The 24710-nt window shown below is 37.1% G+C and overlaps 1 protein-coding gene and 1 pseudogene across 10 annotated transcripts in view; one reads left to right on the top strand and one right to left on the bottom strand.

The window, feature by feature from the left end:
* Window positions 1-24710, top strand: part of Nrg3 (neuregulin 3) — a 1054015-nt gene that overhangs the window by 27430 nt on the left and 1001875 nt on the right. The window lies entirely within an intron of this gene.
* LOC121832038 (E3 ubiquitin-protein ligase KCMF1 pseudogene) lies at window positions 14121-15249 on the bottom strand (annotated as a pseudogene).

Here is a 24710-nt window from a genome sequence, read left to right as displayed (position 1 = left end):
TCTTTTTCTCTCTAGACAAACCCAGTAGCTTCATCTAATTTATCTTCATGAAAGCTGGGCTTCATGTTCCCTTGCTGTATATTGGTTGCTGTTTTGGGGAATGGAACTCTCAAGCCTTCCTTTTTAACAGCTGAATTTTTGTGAAGTCATCTTTTCAGAGCCCAAGGTTTCTCATCTATAAGATCATCATATATCCTTGTACCTACCTAAGAGGGTTATTGTATAAACACATGTTCTTTATCTTAAAAATCAATGCCTTGAAAATCTGCTACTAAAAATGCTGAAGCTCTTTTTATTGTCAAGATGGCCTTGATCTTTTAGTTTAGGACCAAAAGCAGATCTCCAGACCAAGGTCCCTGTTGACTATATTCTACAGTGCGTTCATTGCTTCCCCCAATTTAATATCATTTGTGAATTTACCATCATGCACCACTGTTTAACTTCATAAAAGGAGAACACTCATTCAGCCTGATTTGTTCCTTAGATATACACATCATTCCTGAGTGATCTCAGTTTTTATTTTTTTATTCTTCCACAAACCACTTTTCATTTTCCCCTAGGTCAATGTGCTCTGTCATTATTCCCTTGTTGAAAATCATCTGTCTTCTGATGTCCTTCCAAACACTCAAGGATTCTCATTTTTCTAGGTCTGTGGAGCGTGTTGTTAGCTGAAAAGCCTCTGGGTAGCCAGATGCATTCTTTCTGGGACCATAGAGCTGAGTTTAGACAGTTGAAGTGTGAAAAGCTCTTTCATCAGCCCATTCTTTCCACACTTTGGAATCATAGAAGAGTTTAACAACAATATTATCTTTCACATCCACTGTTATAACTTAAGCAGCCCAAGCAGAAGATGGAACAATGTCTTTGTGCAATTCAATGGGACGTTACTCAGGAACTTTGTGTGCTCTTAGATTTTCATAATGGGTTTTCAGCTGCTTCTGGAAGTTAACTGCAGTTTTCCAACTGTGGCTATGTTCTTTTGTTATTGTTATTGATGCCTTCCTTTCCTCTCTTCCTTTTCCTTCTCCTTCTACTTTGCATATGTATGTATGTAGAGTGCATATTTAAGTGTGTGTGTGTGTGTGTGTGTGTGTGTGTGTGTGTGTGTGTGTGTGTGTGTCAGGGCTACATGCTTGTGGAGGCACAGAGTTGATGACTGGTCTCTTCCTCCATTACTCTCCACTTTATTTACCAAAGGTTTCTTCAGATCCCATAGTTCATAGGCTAGATAACCATATTGCCTCAGCCATACCCTGTCTCTGCCTTCCCAGGGCTGGGATTATTGGTGGCTGCCATACCTGCTTTCCTTTCACATGGGGACTGGGTATCTGGATCCTGGCCCTTTTACCTGTGCAGTAGAGACTTGATCCACTGAGCCGTGTCCCCTGACCTTGCTCTGTTCTTGCAGGCCATTACTTCTGGTGAATAGTTGTTGCCCTCTGCAAAAGTTTAATGTTTTTTTCATGTACCTTAAAAATAGCTCCTCACTTTATTTATGACTATATTGCTACGTTATATGGATTCTGCTCTGTTCTATATTGGAATTATTTGTGATTGCGTAATTGTTTTCTACTTTTTTGAAAGGCTAAACCTTTTGGGTCATTTTTTTTTTCATTTTTTAGAGAACAAAGACTTTTTTTTTTTTTTTTGGTTTTTTGAGACAGGGTTTCTCTGTGTAGCTTTGCGCCTTTCCTGGAACTCACTTGGTAGCCCAGGCTGGCCTCAAACTCACAGAGATTCGCCTGCCTCTGCCTCCCGAGTGCTGGGATTAGAGGCGTGCGCCACCACCGCCCGGCTAGAGAACAAAGACTTTTAATATTCTCATAGCTTATGTTTTATGATTTCTGGAGGATACCAGGTTTTTTTTCTTTAGGCTTACTTAATAAGATGGATTTGTTTCAGAACAGCATTCTTTCTTAGTCATCCTCTGTGTTTTAGCTACTCATCTAATAATGTGTAAATAATTTTTTATAATATACCTGCCTCATTAGGCTGCTAGAAGAATTAGATGGGTATTAGAAGAGCTCTTCCATAAGTGGGCAGAGTGAAAACCCAAGGGCATTGCTGGGCATTCTTTATTGAGTGTGGCTTACTATTGCTGCTATTACTGTGATCCTCATTTTCATTGGAAAACAACATTCCATGCAAACAGGAAGATTTCTTTTCTGCCCCCTGCAGCCAAATGTTTATTTTCCATATGTTCTGTCTCAGGCTAAGTCACAATTGCAATTTTAATGAAGAAAATTGCTACTTTAGCCAGTTGATACTGTTGGAAATATGGTGTTAACAAGGGCAATGGGAGAAAAGTAGGGTTGAGAGTATATGGTTAGAACCTAAGTAGGCATTGCCATTGCGTCTAATCTAGAAAAGAGTGACTTGGCTTGCAATGGGGTGAATGAGTGAATGACAGATGGGGAAGGCTGGAACTAGCTCAAGGAATGGGTTAGGTAGAGTAGGATGTCTGAATTGATCCTTTGAAAGATAATAATAGTTTGGGAGCTTCCCAGCAGGTTAGCATTGATTTGGATAGAAAATAGATGATTTGGGGACAGGAGTAGTAGCAAGAAAATGAGTGACTATCACGGTGGTCTTGGTAAAAGACTTTTCACATGGACTAGGGTAGTGACAGAAGACTAAGCCTAAATGTTTTGCTTTGACATACACAGTTAAAGGTGATTGATGTTCATGCAGAGGTTCCTATAGAGCAGGCAAGTACAAGGGGGCTAGGCACTAAGAAAAACAAAATTTGACTAGAAGGTATTTTTGTTTGTGTGTGTGTTTGTTTAACTTGTTTAAACTGTTACTCGTGGAGGGAGACTAATGACACAGACGAGATTTAGAGCTGGAATTTGGATTCTTGGTTTAAGACCTGTTCATCTTGAGGTACTGTTAAGAGCTAGAGTGGGTATGTGTTCCTAAAAAAAGTGACACAATTTGAAGAGTTTTCTAGCTTGCATTTTTCATCTGTTTCACATCTGACATTTTATTATTGAGAGTATATTATAATTTCATTAGTTTCCATTCCCTTGCCTTCCTCCAAACCATCCCATGTATCCTTCCTTGCTCTCTTTCAAATTCATGGCCTCTTTTTTTTCAATAATTGCTGTTACATGAATATATATATATATATATATATATATATATATATATATATATGTATATTTTATAACCTTCTCACATTGTGGTAGTGGCATACAGATCTTGGCAGTTACCAGCAGGTCTCTAATTGGACTTAAGGCCTCTCTAATCCATGCCTATTACTGGGAACCTAACAAACCCAGGGCAGGTGAAGTAATGGATATTAGAGGAAAAATCTATAACCACCACTTTACTAAACCATCCCAACCCCAAGCACATTATGTGTTTGTCTTTATAACCACACATAAGTGCATTTAAAACTAATTGTTTAAATGTTGTTGGTAGTGCATGCTTTAGAATACAGAAGCTGCCTTTAATTTCATGGGGCTTAGATATTTGAGGTACTCTTTATTAACATACCACCCAGTACTCCCACAAGACCTAGTTGTTTCCTATCCATGCATGACAAGAATTCTGTATCTTGGAAAATGACCTCAAAATTACTTTGATTGTTTATGAATATGCAGTTACTGTTAGGGATGTGCCTTGTGTCAGTTACTTGTCTTGTTTATGTGACACAATACTGCAAAAACACAAATTAAAACAAGGAGTTTATTTGACACATAATTTCACTAGATATAGTTCCTCACTGCAGGGAAGGCCTGGCATCAAGAGCAGAGTCAGTTGGTTGCAGTGCATCCCCAGACAGGAATCAGAGAGCATTGACTACTGAATGCTTGTGATTTGCTCACTTACACCCTTTTATTCAGAGCAGTGTAGCTGAATGTTTTCCTGTGTCCCACCCAGTCCACAGCCACTCAGACCCAAGTAAACACACAGAGGCTTATATTAATTAAAACTGCTCAGCCATTAACTCAGGCTCACTACTGACTAGCTCTTACACTTAAACTCAGCCCATTTCTGTTAATCTATATGTTGCTATGTTTTCCATTTTCCATGGCTTTACCTGTGTCCCATTACATGTTACTCCTTAGGTGGCTTGCTGGCATCTCCTGACTCAGCCTTCCTCTTCCCAGAATTCTTCTTGTCTGCTTATCCCACCTATACTTTCTGACTGGCTACTGGCCAATCAGCGTTTTATTAAACCACTGTACAAAAGCATTTATTCCCCAGCAGAGCAGCACTTTAGCCCATGGAATGGTACTACCCAAATTTAGGTTGGGTCTTCACACCTTAGTTAACCTAAGCTAGAAAATCCCTCATTAACGTGTACAGAGTTTTCTGCCCATGGTGATTCTAAGGCCCTGCCAATGTTACAGTCATTATTAACTATCACCTTTTCCTTAGTAGTGGGCAACATAACACACCTTCTTTCTCTCTCTATTAGCAAGTAACATCTTTCTTACATGTTATCACTTGGTACAACCATGGATATTATAGTGACTGTTTCATTTGAACTTCGGCCTGGTCAGTACCTTCTTCTTATAAGGCTTATAAATATTTCCATGAGCCAGTGAAGCAAGCCTGTGAATTGGTGTCCTATAGCAGTTATTAAAACCAACCACACCCAATTCTGTGGCAAACAGTCTTACAAAACTGATTGAGGCACCAGGAGATCTGAGTTCTCATTCTGATTTTATTATAAGCAGTTTGACTGGCTTTATTCAAGTGCCTTTTCTTGTTCTAAAGACGGGGTTTACTTGCTCTATTTGAGCTCTTGATCCAGGGTTCCATCTCATAGGACATATACTAGGTTGTAGCAGAAATGCTTATTGCCTATTGATCCAAATTTGGCTGCAAACCCATGAGTGTTTCTTGGCATGTGAGCTACTACACTGCAAGGAAGAATGGCCTATTGGCAGTGCCTTAAAGACTCCTGGAGAAGTGAGGGAGGAAGACGTTAGTAGTAGCTATGGAAAGCCAGCCCAGCTGTTTTCCTCTCTAGGAAGGAAGATGGAATCCATAATTATAAATTATGTTCTTAGATAGTAATAATATTTAGATATAAGGTACTCAACTTCTCACTCAAGGAGGACAGAGATAACATTGGAAAAGATCTATCTATCTATCTATCTATCTATCTATCTATCTATCTATCTATCTATCTATCTGCCTGTCTATCTATCTATCTATCTATCTATCTATCTATCTATCTGTCTGATACTTTTAATAGTCCAAATACAACATCGTTTTCCCTTCTTAGTTTTCAGTGTCTCTCTACTGTATTCCAGGCTGGCTTCTTGGTCCTCCCTTTTCTTGCCATACTTCTTTGTGGGGTTTTGTTTTGTTTTTTTAGGACAGGGTTTCACTGTGTTGTGTAGCCCTTGTTGTCCCGGATCTCGCTCTGCAGATTGGGCTGTCCTTGAGCTCACAGAGACCCATCGGCCTCTGCCTCCCGAGTACTGAGATCAAAGTATGTGACACCACTGACTGGCTTTGTTTGTTAATGAAATGCTCCATGTCTGCCTTCCCATTGTTCATTGGTCTGAAATTGGGTCTCTTTCCCTTTACTTTAAAATCCATATTGAATGAGTGACCTTTGCACCTTTGTGTACTAAGAATTGCTTATTCTGGTAATCTAAACATTTCTAAACTCCTAGCTAGTGGAGTGAATGAATCATTTATTTTTCCTCCTACAGGGCTTCTTCAATTAACATTTTTAAGGTCAAATTAAACACTGGTATCCTGCAGGGGTACATTTGGTGGTGGTGGCAAGTGATAATCTGTAAATGATTGAGTGTCCCCTACTTCATTATCTATGTTTGCACTTTTCCCACTAGACAGCAGGTAAAATACTGGTTCTCCTGTTCCTCATCTTTAGCTTCCAGCAGTCAGCAAAGAGAAACCTCCGAAGCAGGAAGATGTTCAGAGATAAGCCAAAATATCCAGGTTACTTTAATAGTAATAACAATGTGGCCCTTGAAGAGTAGAAGAGTAGAGTCTTGAGTCCTTAGCAATGTTCAATGAAGATATACCTCAGGAAACCAAGTCACTATTAAGAGACAGACATAAGAGGCAACCTAGTGAAAACACAGGACACTCAGCTTTGGATGGCTTTAAAACATGACTTAGTGCTAAGAATCTTGTTCTTGTTCTCTCACATGGAAATAGCAACCCCATCACAGCTGTTTGGGAGCCTGGAGCTGTAGATCTGGCTGGTCATGAATACCACAGATGCTTCTTCCCTGCACAAGGGAACTGCTGAGAAGAATTACTGTGACAAGCTTTTTAAACTTAGTACGTGTTCCTAAAACTTCCCCTTGAAATAAAACCATGTCAGGTAGTGGAGTTTATCCTTGGAATGTATCAAGATTTGTGTCAGCAGATATTATTTCCAGAAAAAAAATGCTTTTATTTAGTTACCAATATTATGATAGTCACTTCTGCCCTATCAATTTGGTTCATGCCAAATGCTTCAGCTTTGAGTCTTACTACTATGTTTTTATCAGAGAAGCATTAGGAGGCTTTTTGGCATTTGGCCAAATCATTGCTAATCATGTCAATTAGCCAACAGGAGAATTCATTTACTTTTGAGCAAACAGCATGTGACATTTTTAGCTAAAGCACTAGTATAGAGTAAAGCTTGCCATAGCAGAAATCACGTCAAGTCACCAGCAATCACCCCTGTCCCTGACTCCCTCTCTTCAGGCACCACCAGTCCCAAGAGAGCAGTCATTTTTGACCAGCTCTTGGCCAAGAGATGCTTTCTGCTACACAGAAAATGACACCCTCTGTAGCCTCTTGTGGCAGGACCTGAGGAAGTGCTAGCCCACCCACCTTTACTGTTTTTTGATTGAAGTGATAGTCTGCACGGGCCTTTCTATTGTGACACATAACTTGCTTCTTCAATGAGACTATCAGGAAGACAGTTTCTTCTAAGGACACTTCTGCCTGAAACCATGCTTTCCACCTCCCAACTTTCCTGTTCACCAAAAAAAAAAAAACTGAAATAAAACAAATCCTCCAATTCTATAAAGGGTGATGCAGCACAGTTAATCTGAATTACTTTGGACACTGAATACAGAAAGAACCTAAACAAAAACACAGGAACAACATCTTCCTAAGTAAAAATCCTTTTCTTTTTAAAAAGAATCATAACTACCTATTTTAGGATTGCCATTGTGCTTAAGAAATGTACTCTGTACTATAGTAAGAGTAAATGTTAATTACCAAAGATTATAAAGTGAAGGCAAGCAGAAATAAAAAAGTCCAAAATTATGTTTATTAAGAAACAGATTGATTATTAATATTTTGAGGTCATGCTTTCCAGAAATTTGTACTGATTGCTGTAAAACCTGCTTCATTCATTCATGCTATGATGGAGTTAAATAAAGAGAATATTCAGCAGTTGATGACCAGGGATATGCTTTTTGACAAAAGGCCTCAATGCTGTCATGCTGAGGTGGAGCCCTTTTGTTAGACTACAAATGGGGAAGGCCATTTACAAGTAAACCAGATGGCAGGATGAGGGCATTCTGTGGAGAGAGAACCGAAGATCCCCTGCATCTTTAAGAACCATGTACCTGAAGCCATGGGGACTTTGCATGATAAGATAGAAGGTTGGACGGTACCAGACCTTCAGGGGCCCCTTTTGGGTAGCTGTGTTCATTTAACTTGATGTATTGTGTCTGTCCTCCCCTGGTCAATATTCTAAAGGCAGTTGAATGTGGTACTAAGAGCCTGGCAACTGAGTCAGATAAATCTGGTGTGTAAACTTATGCAAGCTAATTAATGTCTCCGAGGCTTAATTTCCAAATCTTTAAAGTGGAAATGATTGCACTTTCTACCAGAAGGGCTGCAGGGAGGAAGGTCAGATAATATGTGGGAAGCAATGCAGAAGACGGCACCATCTTTAATCAGTTTTATGGTTGGATTTATTCAAGGTACATTGATGGAGTAACCAAGGGCTTCCTTAAGAAAGGTTAATTTAGCAGAGGCTGTGATGGAGCTTCAAATAAAAAGCAGTGGAAGCTGCAATTCTTCCCCCCTCCCCATCTTTGGAATAATGAGCTGAGGAGTGCCATTGACCAGTGTTCTCATGCAGAGCCAAATGCTATTATAGTCCTAGTGTTTATGATCTTAAGGCGGAGGTGAGGCTTTTCTTACTCTTTCTTACCTAGTCTCACGAAGTAACTTCTTCCCAGCATCTTAAGTGGAGATGGTCAGCAAAGGCACCAAGGCCGCTGTGACCATCAGTCTCTGCTTTTCTAAGACAGATACCACAGTTCCTCCAATTTCAATGGATATATCCTTTAAAAGATGTTTAAGCCATATTGTCACTTTTAGGAAAGGAAGTTCAAAGTCTGTGAGATATGATGGTTCCCTTAAGTGAATAGCATACATCCGCAGCTTCTGTGGCCAGTGGTAGGTAGACTATCTAGGATGGCTTCTAATGTGACACACTAGCTACTACATATATTAAAATATATTGTGTGTGCATTTCAGTAGCTATTAACAAATTGTTAGATTCTTTCTGATTCATGAAATATAAGGAATTTAATTATTCTTGTTTATATTTTCATAATTGACATATATTACTTTTCTAATGAAAACATCTTTAGATATTTAAAATTATATTTTAAATTGTTTTTACACTCATTTTCATACAACTTTATATTCTCATTTCACATTTCCATTCCCACATAACATGCTCGGGTGTTCTGTTAGAAACTTTAATAATAAAATTACTGCAAATAGGGAACCCTAAGTGTGAATGCAGAGATTGTTCTAAAGCATGCAGATTGCTCTCTAGAGACTTGAATTGGACTCTTCCTTTGGTTATTTATTAGGTATAAATTCTGGCTTTACCCTCTCATGCACAGAATGAGGGAAATGATGTCTCCCTTAAGCAATTTGTAGGTTATATTATGATTCAAACTAAGTATAAAAGTAAACTATGAGCACAAATACCCACAGCTGATTATTATTATGATTCATTATTTTTATATCCTGTGAAGGCCCCAGTTTTGTTTTTATTGAAGGTCTTGTGGGCAATTGTCTTACATTGGGGTAATTTATATTTTATTAAAATGGTCTCATCCTCATTAATGGACTATTCCCTTTGAAAATTAGCTAATAAAATTTATGGCTTTTTGTGGCAACACTGGGATATATGTTGTCCAATTCCTTCATAAAAAGGTCTTTTCAAGTATTAAATATCAATCAGACCTGGGACTATTTGCTTTTCTATCCTCCCCTTCCAAGGGCCTATTGTCTGCTAAATGTGCTTGATATTTAGTGTTAAATATTAAACATCTCTACTTATGGCTGCTCCTGCCTTGGAGAGACCAGGCTCTACAAGTTGGCAAAAGTGCTGACTTTCTTCTTGGATGTGCAGATGCTTAATGTAAGTGTGGAGCAATTAGAACATATTTTAAATATTCTTTATGGTAGGCAACCCACCTCTACATACATCTTTGCTATATATTTCCACAATAAAACCAAAACATCAAATAATATTCCATTATATTCTGTGTACAGCTGTGGGGTTGTTCTTTCTTTTCTAACGCCTCTGCAATATGCCCTACTTGGCATTATTGAACATAAGAGTGTTCATTGATCACCACCAATGGTCAGGAGAAAATGACAAGACAACCTCTTGCTGGGATCAACTCTTAGGGAACCTGGAGTTATCCAGTGATTCCTGGGAGCTCTTGGGAGTCTGCCCACTGACCCAGCTTCACTCTCTCTGATGACACAGGAAAGTCTCATGATAATCTTCACAATGTCTCTGAACTTTGGTGAGTCACAAATCAGGGGAGCTTAATGATTCTAGGAAATGCATATTTCTCTTGTCCAGGACAGGGAGTTCTTGTCTGTCCAGCAAGGTGAGCAATTCCACCCATTGGTAGACCAGGAGCCATATGTAAATTACATGAACAAGTTTATTTCAGCAGTTTATCTATCATATTACATATATTAAATATGTATAAATTTGTATTAAAATATCACTTCAACATGTAATCAGTGGAAAAGTGTGATTAGAATACTTTATATTTTCTGAGTTTTCAGTGCTCATTCTAGCTTTAGTTTAGATTTAGAGTTTATCTGAATTCAAATTCACCACATGTCAAGTGTCCTCTTGCTTCCAGTCCTAACAGCCATGGACAGTAGAAGTCTAATTTATTCTAGTTTGTCCCTTAGAGAAATGGTTATTTCTTTTCCCCTCTGTAAATACTAAGTGGACATCTAACATTTCCAACATTTTCATTGTTTCAACTCTGTGGCCATATAGACTGACCATATAGATTGAAATTTGGTCAAAAGCAAAAATCCTAATAATAAGAAGTATAAAGGAAGTGACTTTTTAAAGGTCTATGTGTCATATAAACAACTGGATATGAGTTTTGACACATTAGAGGTAGAGCTTCATCCAACTTTAAATTCTAGGCTGGATGGAATATAAGTATTGGCATAGTTGGGCTCTAAGTAACACCACAAAGAATTAACAGTCACCCTATAAGAGCAACATAGGCCATTGGAGAAAGTTAGTAAATCAAGGTACTTCCACAAAAGTGAATGTGCCATTTAGGTGTCAGGTACAGAAAAAAAATGACTATGAGCAAATACTTTGGTCCAGGAGCAGATCATGCCAACCACAGACCTTGGTTTGTGTTTGTATTTAGGCACCTCATTTTTGGGCATCTCCTGACTTGCTTGAGTGACTGGTGAAATGTGTTGTCTTTCTGCTGAGTGATGTCTCCTTATGGTATTTCATGTTCTGATACATTTTCAAATTCAATTTTCATAAAAAGTCTCAAAGTGGAGACTATGAACATCTTCATTTAATGAATGATAGAATTTGAAATGTAGTACTATTAAGAATGTGGATGCTGGCCCATGCTGATATTTCCTGGAGGAATCTAAAACTTTGGTACAATTCTGGCCCATCCTAAAACTTATATTTTTAGTTTATACTGCTTTCCTAATTAGATAATATAATGGCTAAAAATATAAATAACCAGCCACAGATTGTAAACATATCCGGGTTAATGGAGAAGCTTGATAATATGTTGTCTAATTTTTGCCAGGTTAGATCGAAATTAAATTATTAAGTACACTTAAATCATTTAACTTATTCAAGAACCAATTCAGATCCACTTTACATTAAGAGTTTCCTACTTCAAGACCCTCATTTGAAATTCATATCTCCTTCCCTTGATCTCCATAAACAGTTTACACATCTCAGGGTGCATAATAAACCTCCTTTGTTTATCGCTATCAGTGAGCATGTTTTATCTGGATTTTCTCTATAGCCACTCCTGTGTCTTCAGAACAAAGCAGCTGCTGCAAGGGCTGTTTCCCTGTGTCTTATGAATAAGCTGAATGGTTAGATGGATAGTTAGTGGAATGATGGATGACAGGAGGAAAGAAAATACGTCTGTGCACTTCAGAATGAGAGAACCATTTGTATGAATTATTTTGAGAGTAGATTTTGGGTAAGGCCCTTTAATTATGACAACCATGCACAACTATTTGAGAGGGGGAAAGGACAAGAACAACTGAAATGATCACCTGCTTGAGGTGGTAAGTGTTCTTGCTCCCTGTGCACAAGCTTACCATCTGCCATGTGCAGTTTGTCTAGGATTTCACAGAAATAGCTTCACACATTATTAGGAAACATCTTTTCCCACAGCCCCCTTCAAGCTGTATCTGAGAGCATTGGGCATTGCATAAACTAGTTCTTATCAGCTTTGGGGAGGATAATGCGTTTCCACAACTAATGTTTCAGGAAATAGGGGCATGTTTACTTTCTTCTTTTTTGAATGTGTTTTAGAGAAAAGTTGCCAAGTGATAGATGCTGAGTTCAAAGGAAAACTATAGGTTGATGATGAAAGAGAGCTTTGCACTGGAATATCTGTGACTTTTGCCATCTGACTTTACATTTGCTGTATTTAGAATGGTTCTTGATAGTTAGGTCAAGGTGTACAGTTTTCCAGTGTTTGATTTGAAGGACTGTGGCCCTTCCCTCTCTTCTGCTCACTTCAGTTTTGGTGTTGGTGTTATTCAGTTGGGTTTTCCTTCTATCATAAAGGCAGATGAAACACTAATGTAATCTGTGACAGCATTTCAGGATCCTCATGTCAAGCACTCTCTAATCTTTTTTGGATTACATGCAAAAGATGTACAAGATGCCACCCCCATTAATCCTGTTTTCTGGATTTTTCTACTTGTAAATGGTTTTCCCCAGGCTATGCATTAGAAGTGAATGATGCTACATAAAGGTGTCCCATCTTAATCACCACAGTCCTTGTAAGAGGAGTGTGTAGCCCCTCTCTTTGATTTCATTAGGAAATTATTTAAAATGCATAGGAAGGCACTGTAGCCAGGCATGAACTGCCGGGAGATTTGTATCCTTTGGTCTTACTAATAGTGTGTTATTAATTTTCTTTGGTGTTTTTACCTGCTGCATTTAGTTTCATTGACTGTGTCCATAACTCTGGATTTCTTTTTATGCACTGGCATGTCACGAATCATGAGTAGTGAATTTAGTGATTATATTTCACCTGTCAAAGAAGTTTGGGATGCATCTAGTACTTACTTATGTGATACTTATTTAGTACCACTGCCCTTTGACTTATTTCACTGCACTAACTGTTTTTGTGTTATTACTGAAACACACATATAAACATATATATAAGCACATCATATAAACTTTGCTTTGGTTCAGTTATATTACAAAGCCATCCTATTCCAATTGTTGCTTTGAGGGGGCAGTAATTGCAAAAAATAGTTTTTTTTTTTTTTTATCAAACAGGAATCTGTTGAATCATTGTTGGGATCAGGTGAGGAATTGTCTGGAAAGAACTTAGCCAAAGCCTTCAAATGAAGAACACTTTCTAGGAAATATAATGTACCACAGGGATAAGGAGAAATGTGGATTTGGGTATAGGGTAAGATACAGGGGTCAAGGTTAGTCTTGTGAGTCTGGATATGCTGTTGCCCCAGCAACATTTATTGGAGACATTGTCCTTCCTTGTTAGCATGTTTATAGCATTTTTGTCCAGAGTGCATTTGCTATGAAAGTGTAGATTTATTTCTAGTCCTGTTCCATTGGTCCATATGTTGGCTCTCTTATTCCAGTATCATGCTGATATATTTACTGTCATGCTTTAATATGAATAATGATGGCTCTAGATTTGTTCTTTTATCCTGAGACTGCTTTGGCTATTTTAGATCACTTTTTGCTTTCATATAAACTATAGGATTGTTTTCTTCTAGCTTTATGAAGAACTCTTTGGTATTTTCCTTTTTATTAGTGAAAATGTGAGATTTTAAAAAACAAGACAACATATTTCGTGTTAGCTTTGATGAACAGTGAATAAAGAAAATTAACCTATACCCAAAAGGATTTGTTTTAAGGGCACAAAGGTGCCCTGCAGCAGATTCTGCCTTTACTGGTATGTCTTCTATTACCAAGTTTGTGACAGGCTGTGCTCTTCATGGGCAAGATGGTTAAAGAATGACAGGACAGTCACACAGAACACCACACTGGCTAAGATCCTCAGGGTCCAGTGCAGAGCTGACTTTGTGCATCGGAGGTACATGTATATGGGTGAATAGGCAGGCAGACACTATTCAAAAGCTACTCTGCCCTGGATTCATTGAATTATGTTGGAGAAACTTTGGGCTTTGTTTTTTATTTTTTAATTTTATTTTTTAAATTCTATTATTTAAATTCTTTAAATAAAAAAGTTTTATTTCTTGTACTTAATTTTTGAATAACAAGGTCACTGAAACTCATGGATGCTGCAAAGAACCTTATGCAGTAGTTAGGTAAAACATCCAAGCAGTTTTTATCTATGCATACACAAAGCAGCTTTATTTGAGATTTCAATTTTCCTCTTCAGTTTGAATGTGGAATATTAGGGAGCCTTTTGCATGTCAAGGTGCAGGAAGCAGATATCACCTTTCCATCCTACCTACATTTACCTGCTAGAAGTAAAATTAGATAAGTAGAAATGATTTACACACACACACACACACACACACACACACACACACACACACACACACTGTAACAAGAGTGACAGACTTGAAATTGCAATCACCAAACAAACCCAGGATAGCTGTTGTTCCCTTTAATTGGCAAATACAGCACAGCACAAAGGACATTGTCTATGACTGGGGAAGTCATCAAAGAGGAGGTGTGGAGGCTCTTTTTCTTTATTAATCTTTTTTAAATTTAGGTTTTCTAAAGTACTATCTAAAGGTGTATAACTATACAGCTCATTTTACTCAAATGTGCCATCTCCCTCTGTTCATCCTCATCTGAGGACGAGCTCTTTTAATTCACTAACGTGGACATAAGGTGCTCCTAGATGAACAGGCTGTGTTCTGCAATCTCACTTTCCATGGGCTGGTGCTCTGCTTCAGACCTCTGGGGATCATTTAACCTTGTTAAAAGGAACTGAGAGATCTGGGAATCCTGCTGGCTGTTTTATGTGCTGGCTGTAGCTGTGGTCTGTGTGACTGTCATGGTGTTAGTGTGCCCTTGTGTTGTGAGCTATCTCTAGTTGTTGCTGTGCTGCCTGTGCATGGTGCTGCTAGAGTTGCATCTGCATCTGCAATTGTTGCAACTGAGAAGTGGAAGAGCCCAAGCAGTTAAGCTTTCCCACTGAAGAACATCTCACTCCTCATAACTGAGATAACAGCTATAGTACCCATGGCTTCTCTATTGCTTAGAGTATGAACTCTGAAAAGAAGAGATCCACCAATAGAACTGCTTGTAAACTGCTTCACCTATGATCATGAGGTCCTTCTAATTCCCAATCAGGGTAAAACATTTTAAGAACATCTCAAATACACTAGATTCATCTAAATCGCTATGATCTCAGTGTTCAATGGTCAGATGAACTGCAAAGTCATCTTTGACATGATTAGGATTTCTCCAGGTAATACAGCACATATTGAACAAATTACTTCTGTTGATGTTTCTGTATGTTCAGAAGTAACATGTTCTTGAGGAGATGTAGCCACAATAGGAACAGGTAAAAGACTGTGGCTTCTCTACAGAGAAAGCTTCCCCACCAAAGTTGAAATCAAAATCTACCCTTGTGTTGGGCGGACAGTTGTATACTTTGTTGTTGCCTCAGTTTCATAAGCAGATACAAAAAGATCCATAATCATAGAAAATTAAACACTTACTTCTGTGACCTCAAAAATTTTCATTTAATATAAATCACAGCTAACACCTTCATGTCAGTACATCCTAGTCCTGACATTGGTGTCATGGCCCCACCTTGGCTCCTGGCAGCAATGTGCTCCACAGTTGGCTACCTGCACTGTCTAGGTTTTGTCCCAAGGCAGGGTGGTCAAGGGAGAGGGGAGGCCATCTTTGGTATTTGGAAAGAAAGAAAGAAAGAAAGAAAGAAAGAAAGAAAGAAAGAAAGAAAGAAAGAAAGAAAGAAAGAAAGAAAGAAAGATTTCTTTTGGAATTTCATCATGTCTATAAATCTTTCAGGCAACACAGACATTTTAACAGTTTTAATGTTTCTAGTCTGTGATCATGGGAGGCCTTTCTATTTCTTTGAGTCCTCGTGAATTTCTGTTATTAGTGCTTTGTGATTTTCATGGTAGAGGTCTCTTACTTTCTTGGTAAATTTATTCCTAGATTATTTTTTAGTGGTTGCGAATGAGATCACTTCCATGATTTTTTTCTCTGTATTTGTTATTGATGTATAAAAATCATACTTACACCCTACACAAGTTACTCAAAGTAGATGAAAGACATCATGTAAGACCAGAAATTAGGAAATTATTAAATGAAATCATCTGGTAAACAGTTCAAGTCATCAGTATAGAAAATGCTTTTGTTTGTTTGATTTTGTTTTATAAGATGCCAAAACCATAAATAACCAAAGTAAAGTAAGTGATTGTACATGGTAGAAAAAAACAGTAAAAAAAATGAAAGGATGGTTTACAAGATGGGAGACTTTTGCTCAAATTATTTACTTGACAAATAATTCATACTTAGAATATATAAACAACTAAATAACAGCAATAAAAGCCAGATAATCCAGCCACAAATGGACATTCCTCAAAAGAGGATACTCAGAAGTCCAATACATTTATGAAAATAAAATGTTCAGTTTTATTAGTCTTCTGTAGTGTCAAAATACAAATTAAAACCACAAAGAGATATGACCACATCTCAGTTAGAATATCTGTTACCAAAAGGACAAACAATAATGGATGCAGACAGAGACACAGAGAACAGGGAAACTTTGCACATTATTGTTGAGAATATGGATTAGTGTGGCAATTATGAGACCATTGCAGAAGTTCCTTTAAAAACCAAAAATAGAACTACTACATGATCCAGCTAGCCTGTATCTGAGTCTTTAGTCAGAGGAAATGGAATCTGGATAATAAAAAATGATACCTCTGTTTCAATGTTGGTTGTCACATTTTTCACAATTCACTATTCACAGAGCTGGGATACTGCATCCAGGTCCATTCATGGCTGAATGAGTGAAGAGAATGTAGTATAGACTGAATAGAATATTATTCATATGTAGAAAAGAATGGCGTCCAATAATTTGCATAGAAATGGATGGAACTAGAAGATACTATGTTAAATTACAGACAGAAAGATGAAGTATATATTATCCTATGCTATACATGGATGTTACAAAGTCTATCTGAATATAGAATAGTGATTACTAAAACTTGGAGGATGTGGGAGGAAAAGGAAAGAGACTGTTTGATAATGAGGACCCAAGCAGAAGGAATTCAATCATGTTTTGTGTAGCTTAGTGGAGGAGCTATGATTCACCACAACATATTCAATATTTAATGGAAAACTATAGAGGAACAAGGCTTCCAAATATAAAATAATGATAAGGAGATGGAAATATAACCCTTATTCATTTAGAACACAGTGAAAATGGGTACTGAAACATCACAGTGTCTTCACATATGTGTACAATTACTATATACTAATCTATACTTACAAAGTTATTTATTTTGAAATGCTAGCTGGTTGATTGTTACACATTTTATGTGTGCATCAAATTAAGTACACCATATATTAGGAACTCAGAGTAGTGTCAGTTGGATGTTTTCATCATTATCATCATTAAATTTGATATTGCTTCAAATGATTAATATCTGGTTTTGAATAAAAACACATTATGTGAATTTGTGTGTATATTGCATATTATAGATGAAGCACACACCATTTTTATTTTAAGGGAAAAAGGATTTATTTTGGCTTACAGTTTGGGGGGATAGAGTCCATCATGTTGGGGCAGACATGGCAACAGGCACAGTAGTAGGAGAAAGAAGCTGGCTAATCCCAGTGCACCTGCACACTGAAGCAGAGAGCAAACAGCAGGTAGAGTTAAGCTATAAAACCTTAAAGCCCTCTTCCAGTAAGGGACTTCCTTCGATAAAGCTCCATCTCCCAAAGGCTCTGTAATCTTCCCAAATAGTGTATCTTAAGATGTATCTGGCTCATTGCTTACACAGACATTGCAAATTATTGACACACCACATGCCTCCAAATTGACATAAGGTGAGACATGATGTTGAAGAGATTTAAGATATCAAAACCAAGACCACCAAAAGACTGAGGATCTAGTTCCTCTTAAAGTCCCACAAGATGATCTAGAGGTGCCACCAAGGGATTCTGTTTGAGGGCCAATTTTTTTTATTAAGAAAATTTTTTTATTCATTTTACATACCAATCAAAAATCCTCCTCTTCCCCTTTCCCTCCTCTCCAGCCTCCCCCTCCCTCAATGCACCCCTCATTCCTTCCTACAAGAAGTACAAGAAGGTAAGGCCTCCCATAGGGAGTCAGCAGAGCCTGGTACATTTAGTAGAGGCAGGTCCAAGCACTTCCTCCTGCCTCAAGGCTTTGTGAGGTGTCCCATCATAATAACAATAAACTAGTATTTTAAGGCAGGCCTCCAGGCAGAATGCACAGCAAGCACCGGATGACAGTTGGATTATGTTAGAATACAGAGGAAGCTAATGTTGTATGGCCTAACTTATGTGCATCTTTAAGGAAAGAACATTTGGCTTCAGTTTTACAGAGTTAGACAGGGAGTACCCTGGGAAAAGGAGGGTTTCATGAGAGATAGTCTCTTGATACTCTCCTGCAGTAATCTAATACTACTATAGTCTACTAAAGTAGACTACGTAGTAGACTAGGCAACTCTTAAAGTTGCCACCCCTCATCCCCAATACCCCTCAATTGAGCAGATCAAAGGCAAAACTCATTGAAGTTGATTTTCTTTCTGTGGTATTTTTTTGCATTCATTCCTGGCCCTGGCACCATAATCTCAGCTCACTCATTGTGGGTCTTACCTTCTAGTCTTATTCCACCAGACTTTGGATCAGAGCATATCCAAGCTTAACAAATAGGACTGCTTATCTTTAAAAAGTAAGTAGTCTATGACATTATTTTGCCTTAGACTTTTGTTACTTTTCTCCCCAAATAGCACTTTCTTCTTTAATTTGGAATAAGATGAAATTCAAAGATTCTGTATTTATCTGTATTTATCCAAGCCAAGAGTGCTAACAACCATATTATTTTATATATACTCCAAAATTTTAATACATTATATGCATAATATTAAATATCAATATATATGATATTTTATAAGACATAGGATTTTTCATCCATAATGTGCTTTATTCAATTCATAGTTTATGAACACCTTTTCATTATCATATACATATTCCAATAATAATTATTTAATTTTTGGATGAAGAGAAATTTGTTCTTTTCATATTCTTGCATTCATTTCTGCATATGTTTTTCCAATGTCTTATAATGTATGATGGTCAGTGGCTAAACGTTTTATACAATGACAATAACTTTTAGAATAATTTCTTCCATAAAGTCTTTTGGTCTAATTATATCTAAATCGCTTATCTCTCAATATATATCCAAATTGCCCTGAGATGTTATTACCTATGTCAGGTAGGAATGTTTGAGTACACCAATTCCTAGACTCTGCTAAGTTAGTGCCAATACTTACTACAACAAACAAGCAGTCAGTAAGTGAATGCCTTGCTCCTCCGATGAGAGGGAAATGGAATTCCATTAGATCATCAGTCTAATTTCCACTAATATAGTTACTAATGAGCTTTATTTTTCTTATGTTTAACTTTTTTTGTTGTTTATTTATATTTTCTTAATTGTGCTTTGTGAGCTCATATTGACCTGTGTTGTTTTCGAATTACTCTACCTTATTATCTAATTGGAGATAGTTTCCAGTGCATATTGATAGTAGTGACTCCATCCCTGCCATAAATACCACATGGCTTTGTTTGGCTTAGGTTCTCCTGGTATTTGTATTTTCCCTGTCATAAGAAGTCTTATTAATTCCCATATGATTTATGGCTTGCATTATTTTTGTTACTGCATATTTTTATATTTAAGAATTAATGTCTCCCCAAGTACTTTTTGTGGAGATGTAGTATTTAGTGTATAATTTTGATTGTTTACATGCATCTAGTCTGTTGTATATTCTATTTACTCATGATTAGTATCCTTATGGTTAGCTATAATTATTGATTTAATAAAACATAGAATCATTTGGGGAGAGAGCCTTAATGTGTGACTATTTACATTGATTGGTGTAGTTGGAATTTTCTTTGGGCCACTAAGAAACTCTCAAATAAAGACATGGACACATATTATTAATTAGGTATACTTGGCCTTAGCTTAGGCTTGCTCTGCTGGTTCTTTTAACTTAATTTAACCTGTTTCTATTCATCTACATTTTGCCTCGGGCTTTTTACTTTTCATTTGTTCTGTATGTCCTACTTTATTGCTTCCTCTGTGTCTGTCTGTCTGGCCCCTGGCATCTCCTTATCATCTCCTATTCTTTCTCCTCAAGGCTAAATTTCTCCTTCTAATTATTATTATTATTATTATTATTATTATTATTATTTATTATTTTGGTTTTTTGAGACAGGGTTTCTCTGTGTAGCTTTGTGCCTTTCCTGGAGCTCACTTGGTAGCCCAGGCTGGCCTCGAACTCACAGAGATCCATCTCCTTCTAATTATTACCCTACCTGTAAGTCATGCCTTTATCTCCCTCCCTTGCTATTGGCCGGTCAGCTTTTTATTAGACCAATTAGGTGCCTTAGGCAGGTAAGGTAAAACAGCAACACATCTTTACATAATTAAACAAATGCAACACATCTTTACATAAACAAGTGCAACTTATCTTGACATAGTTAAACAAATATGCCACAACATAAACAAATGCAACACATCTTTGCACAGCTAAACAAATGTAACACATCTTTGCATAATTAAACAAATGCAGCACATCCTTGCACAGTTAAACAAATGGCAATGGTTATGTGTGAAGGGTGTCTTAATTAAGTTAATTGGTGTGGAAAAAAGTCCATTGTGTGTGTCATTATGTAGACAAAGGGGTCTGAATATTGTAAGAATGGGAAATAACCTATAAACATGGACAAGAAAGCAACTAAACAAGTATGAATGCATTTATTTCTGTCTGCTCATGACTATGGATGTAGAGACTAGCTGTGTCAAGGTCCTACTGCCTTGACTTCCATAAAATTCTGACTGTAAGCTGGAGTTGTCTTGAAATATAACAATATCTTCTTCTAATTAAAGTTGTTCATCTTTGTGGAAATTTTGCACCTTTCCTTCATACAATTAGTTCATATAATTAGCCCTTTTGTACTGCATTCTTAGTGTTTCTTTTTATCTTTACTCTACTTCTCTTTGTAAATGGAATACTGTAAGTACTAAATTGTCCAGGATGCTATTAAAGAAAATGCCTATAGTTGTTAGTTTACTATATATGTTAAGTTAAATAAATGTTGAAATATTTTAAAAGGCTTTCATTCCTTTATTAGATTATATATAAGACAATATATACAATATATGTGCATGCTTTTTATAATTATCTATGAGATACTTTAGAATCCCTTGTGATTTGCAATTACATTTTTAACAAAATTTTCTTTTGCATTTTATTTTATTACATGATTCTTTGTGATTTAATGTTTCAAGTTTTATATTTATACTTATAGGGTAAAGTCAATGTTACTTCTGTATCTTTTGTCTTTGAAGAGGTCCGATTAGGTATCAATTAATACTGGTTTCTTACATAAGCTGAAAGCCATTTCATCCTTTTCTTCATTCTTGAGTTAAGAATTTACATCCATTTGATTGGAAAGTCTTTTCCCAGCCTTTTAATCTGAGATAGTGTCTGTCTTTGAAGTTGAAATGTGTTTCTTGTATGTAGCAAAAGGATGGATCCTGTTTCCGTTTCCATTCTGTTAGCCTGTGTCTTTTTATAGGTGTATTGAGTCCATTGATATTAAGGGATATAAATGGCCAGTGATTGTTAATCCCTATTATCTGGACTGGGTCCTCTGCATGGGTGGGACAGTTGTGTAGCTTGGTCTATTTGAAGGGCTCCTGACAGTGGGAATAGAATCTATCCTCGGTGCATTAACTGGCTTTTTGGAGTCCATTGCCTATGTTGGGACACCTTACACAGCCTTGATGCAGTGGGGAGGTGCAGCAGCTGAATATTTTGGGCTTTTCTGGCTCCCCATGGGAAGCCATACCTTTTCAGAGGAAGGACTGGGGGGTGGGCTGGGGAAGGGGAAGGTTTGGGAGGAGCTGGAGGAGGGATGAAGGAGGGATCTGTGGTTGGTATATAGAATGAATAAAAATATTCTTAATAAAAAATTAAGAAAAATAATTTAGATTTACCTATAAGCTCTTTATAAGCTCTTTATTTTTAGAATGATAATTCTTAAAATCCTGTTTGAAAACCTCAGTTTTATTTCTTAAAGAATTACATGTGTCAGAGTCTTGCTTGAAAATGTTCTCTTGGATAGCATGGAAGGAGAGGAGGCAGAACAATCTGAAGCTTAGTGAATGGGGCTACTTCACTCTATAGCACAACACATGCTGCAATAATTTCTCTAGTGATGAAAGAGCCTATTGAGTGCATCATGCTTGCTAGGCTATTTACCTTTTTTCCTGCCTCTCGTAGTTTGTGTAATTTACATTTTGCTATGAGATATCCTGACATTTTGGTATTTCTTACATATTCACCTCTTATCAAGTTTCTCATGTGTCATACAGCACATTCCTATTTTATCCCTTAATTACAGTAGAAGTTTGACTTTTAGAGATCATCATTAGAAATCATACTTCTGAACATATCACCTACCTATGTATATGACTACTTTACTTCACTTCTTCAACCAAGCAGAATTTCTTATATGGCAGGGTAGACTGTCTTTATGTACTGAGCCCATCCTCCTTGTTGACTCTCAGCTGTTCTCTGTGTTCTCTGCTTGTTTGTCCACACTCCCCAGAGACAGTGTCTCTACCCTGGCTGACAGATTCCTAAAAGCACTCAGCCTCTCCTAGATACTGGAAGCCCACATAATGTTTCCTTCTTCAAGCCTTTCTCTAACTCTCCTTTGTCTCTATATTCTATCCTTCTCTGCCATGTTACATTTTGTTCAGACTGATATTATATTTATGGCACTATATTAGGTTTGTATATTTGCAAATCCACCTTGTTATTTTTTTCAGCTGCAGTGTAAGCAGAGTCCTGGCACCCAGGAGTCACAAGGAGAATATTTATAGGGTGTGTGTGCTGTCTAAGGGGCTGTGCGCCAGCAGTTTCATTGTATGTCTCAAACCCTGAGTAGAAGTGCTAATTACTTTTGAATGGATGCTGAGTGCATGGAGAATGCATGATAAATTTGCAGTAAAGCCTGTCAGACCCCAGTGGGATTTATGGAGAAAAGTAGTAGGAGGTAACTTGGGGTCATATCATCATTTAGTATGTGAGTGGGAGAAAGGAGATCTGGGAATAAGAATAACAGAGAAAGGGCATGTTTCTTAGTTGTGTGGATAGTATAAGCTAGCACTCTTTAGCAGTTACACCAGCAGCATGTTTTCTAATTCATGTTTTAAAAAGAAATATTTGTTTCAAGATGCCAGATACAACTTTCGGATCATATTTGAATCAATTCATCATCATATATTTTAGTGTTATTTTTAATGATAACATTATAAAATCATTTAGAAAGATAGTGATCTGAAATCCCAAACTGTATATGCCAACCAGTCTAGGGCTTTCCTCTTTCTTTCCCTCTGAATTGTACTCAGTGCTTTGCAAGATTCCTTCTGGAGTTTAGCTACATCTTTTGATTTTTTTTTGAGTCAGAATCTCTCAATGTGGCCATAGCTGTCCTGGAACTTGCTATGTAGAGCAGGCTCACCTCAAATTCACAAAAACCTATCTGCTTCTGCTTCCTGAGTGCTGAGATTAAAGGCCTGTGCCACTATGTCCAGCTAACTATAATTTTAGTGTCCTGTACCAGGAAGTGCTTCAAAAGGTAGGAGCACCAGAAATGTTCCCTTCTGTGGGCTTGGTTTAGATAGCATGTAGATAAGTTATAAAAACTTTTTGTCATGGTTTTGTGAGGTTTTTAACCATATCACTTAAGTCTGTAAATTTCTTCATCATTTGTAAATCTTGTTCAGGTTTTCTGGAAATATTTCTTTGGATCACCGTTGTCCTGTCAGTCAAGGAAGGTGGCCAGAGTCCATATGACACATAATGTTATTTAACTAAGTTTACTCAATAATTACTGTTGTGTGGTACCTATGTGTTGAATAGGACCTATGATGGATCTAATGACATTTATATAGTTCAGGAAAGGCATCATAAGTCTAAAGAGAGTAAAGATGTTTTAAAGTTTATCTGGCTTCTTTTCAGTCCTGTATTCCATGGGTTTGATTCTTCGCTATTTTAAGAAATATATAATTTTAGCCACTGTTAATGCTGCTTCTCTGTCCTGCAAGTCTCATTAAGAAGCACCTTCCCCTGCAGTTGCACTTAGTTAATTGGTATTACCACTTGTATTGACCAATATAAAAATGGTTAAAGATATATGAAAGATACACAATCTTGTCTTAATTATCAGCTACATGGGCTAGACAATCAAGAGTGAAACATTATACAAAGGGGTTCAGAAACAAAGATAGAAGGCACCTTTATCTAGTTTAACTGTCTTTATTATGTGTAGAATAATATGTGGTTATGGAATCCCACTCAGTGGTTGGAATAATATGAAAATGTTTAGAGGTAAGGACACATCTTTTATATTTCTAGGGCAAAAAATGCATACCATGTCATGGGAGTAAACTATAAATGGTTAGAGATTTATATTTGATTCTGAATAATTGATTACAGTATCATATTCCAGTGAAAAATTCAAGATCCAACATACTGAAGTTGTTCATGCAAATAGAAAGTGCAAATTCTAATTAACTGTCCTGTTCTTTTCTGGGAGGAGTACTTTCTCTTGTCATTTCATGAGTACAATGGAAAAGTACCTCCTGGATTTGAATTAGCTGGGTAATTCTTGACTTTGGTCAAGCCTTTAAACTGGTGGGAACTTTAATGGATATTAATTAGTGTGAAAGCTTTTTATTCTTGGAGGGACCTTTCTTTTTGTGAAAAAGAGAAATCTATCTTGATTGACAGATGGATCCCTCTGTTTCATGTTTTATTGTTTTTGAAGAAAGGAGCTTTGATTTCCTGCCAGGGAGCTTTCATAAAAGGACCTGGGCATGCTGAGCCCTGATTAAACATCAGGGAGAGGTGATGGTCCTTTTATGTAGCTCTCTCCTGAA

The sequence above is a fragment of the Peromyscus maniculatus genome, chromosome 9 (assembly GCF_049852395.1).
Source record: "Peromyscus maniculatus bairdii isolate BWxNUB_F1_BW_parent chromosome 9, HU_Pman_BW_mat_3.1, whole genome shotgun sequence".
Lineage (NCBI taxonomy): Eukaryota > Metazoa > Chordata > Mammalia > Rodentia > Cricetidae > Peromyscus > Peromyscus maniculatus.
The sequence above is the reverse complement of the archived record's forward strand: the minus strand, read 5'-3'. Positions and strand labels throughout refer to the sequence as shown.